At 36.2% G+C, this 2,207-nt stretch overlaps 1 long non-coding RNA gene across 1 annotated transcript; it reads left to right on the forward strand.

Annotated features, from left to right (window-relative positions):
- The first annotated feature begins 6 nt into the window (after nucleotides 1–6).
- LOC104809162 lies at nucleotides 7–1,427 on the forward strand. Its single transcript, XR_771102.1, has 2 exons — nucleotides 7–1,091; nucleotides 1,203–1,427. It is a non-coding gene; the product is annotated as an uncharacterized LOC104809162 (long non-coding RNA).
- Nucleotides 1,428–2,207: the final 780 nt, after the last annotated feature.

Raw genomic sequence — 2,207 nt, forward strand, 5'->3', positions numbered from 1 at the left:
AATGGAAAAGTATGCATTCTCAAATGAGATGGTCTGTTTTCTATTGGGAATAACGGCTAAATAGACCCTCGAATGGGTTTCGCTATCTGTGGCATGTCTCGAAACATAATGAAAAATCTGTTACATGCCCCGAAACGTAATGTAAAAATCTGCATTTTAAAATGAGATATATTCAGCAGGTTTGTTCTGTTGGGTTTATGGCTAAAGAGACCTTGGAATGGGAACACTATCTGCTACATATCCCGAAACATAATGAAACACCTGTATTCTCAAATGAGATGCAGTTTGTTCTATTGGGAAGGCTGGCTAAACGAACACTGGAATAGGAACGATATCTGTTGAATGTCCCAAAGCATAATGGAAAACTATGCATTCTCAAATGTGATGGTATGTTCTATTGGGAATAATGGTTAAAGAGACCCTAGAATGAAAACACTATCTGTTACGTGTCCTGAAACATAATGAAACACTTGTATTCTCAAATGAGGTGCAAATACATATTTGTTCTATTGGGAATGATGGCTAAACAGACATTGGAATGGGAGAGTTTTTGTTAAATGTCCCGAAACATAATGCAAAAGTATGCATTCTCAAATGGGGTCTTTTCTATTTGGAAATTGGAATAATGGCTAAAGTGACCCTGGAATGGAAATCTGTTTACATGTCCCGAAACATAATGTTAAAATCTCCATTCGCAAGTGAGATGCAAGCAGATGGTATGTTCTAGTACGAATAATAACTAAACAGACGTGGAATGGGAACACTATCTATTACATATCCCGAAACATAATTAAAGAAATCTGTATTTTCCAATGAGATACAAATACATGGTATGTTCTGTTGGGAATAATGGCTAAGCAGACCTCGGAATGGGAATACCATCTGTTACATTCCCCGAAACATAAAACCAAAAAACTGGAAGTGGTACCATCATCATCACCATCATTGGCATCATGCAATTACTCTTGTAATTCCTTGATTGAATATAATTCAAGATACATTCTTCCTTTCAATTGATCAAAGCTCTGTTGTACAGGTGAACCATGAGATCCAGAGACACTGACATCACAATTACAGCTGAAAAGCATTTGGTGACCATCAGACTCTGGCATTTTGTTTTGTGGCCTATTGGGATTTTGTGATTTTTCCAATTATGATACATGTTGTTCCTATTAGTTGCTTACTGTTTTTGTTTCATGCAGGTTGTGGATTGTTACTGGGGACACTAGTTTCGCTTACCAATTACATGTCGCTGCCCTTGAAGGTAAAGTTTTATTTGGAGATGCTCTTTGAACTTTGTTGGGTTGTGATCGATATTAGTAGACAAACATTTCTTGCATATTCTTGAAGACTGCTAGTGTGATTGTTGCCTGTGTTTTTAGTTGGATTTACCTTTTTGATTGATCATAAGAATGGCTTTAAACTCACATGCTATAGCAGTTTGTTCTTTTGTGAGCGTGTTTGTGTTTACTGATACCACCAGTTCATAGTCAACAGAGTTAGATAGCTTTATCTGTTAAATATATTGGGCTACGTGAAGATGTAGTGGATAATGGATATTCTTGAAGCTGATAGACATATGTATGTCTTCGTGAAGATGTAGTGAACATATTTATGTCTGACTGCTGAGGTACGTATTTGGATATTGAATCAGACATGTGTCTTGTCAAAAGAGTTCTGAATCTATCAAACATAGGTTTCTGTCCTGTTCTTCCATGTATTGACTTGTGCTTATCTGTTTGTATTTGGATATTGAATCAGACATGTGTCTTGTCAAAAGAGTTCTGAATCTATCTAACATATGGCTAACTGTTATGCATTCCTAGTGATGATTGGAGTCTCTCTCTCGCACGCATTTGTGTGTTTCCTTTGCTATGTGCCTTTCACTCTTCAGGGGGGATCTATATGTGTGTGCCTTGTTGTTGTGATTTTGTTATTTTGGTATGTTATTTTTGCATTGATAGAAGTCGAAAGAGGAATTTGTAAGTGCTCTTCCCTGCTTCTTTTTATACATCGTATGTCTGAATTCGGTATTAAGCAACTCAAGACATGGGATGATGATTGTCAATATGTTTTAATTCATCCCAACATGGAAAGTGGTAATTAAAAGAATATTTAAAATTGGAAATTGGTGTGGCGATTTTACATAACTCATTTTCTTCCTTATCTAAAATTATCACGTGGTTTTTACAGGGGAAATATGTATT

The sequence above is a fragment of the Tarenaya hassleriana genome, unplaced genomic scaffold (genome assembly GCF_000463585.1).
Source record: "Tarenaya hassleriana unplaced genomic scaffold, ASM46358v1 Cleome1533, whole genome shotgun sequence".
Classification (NCBI taxonomy): Eukaryota; Viridiplantae; Streptophyta; class Magnoliopsida; order Brassicales; family Cleomaceae; genus Tarenaya; species Tarenaya hassleriana.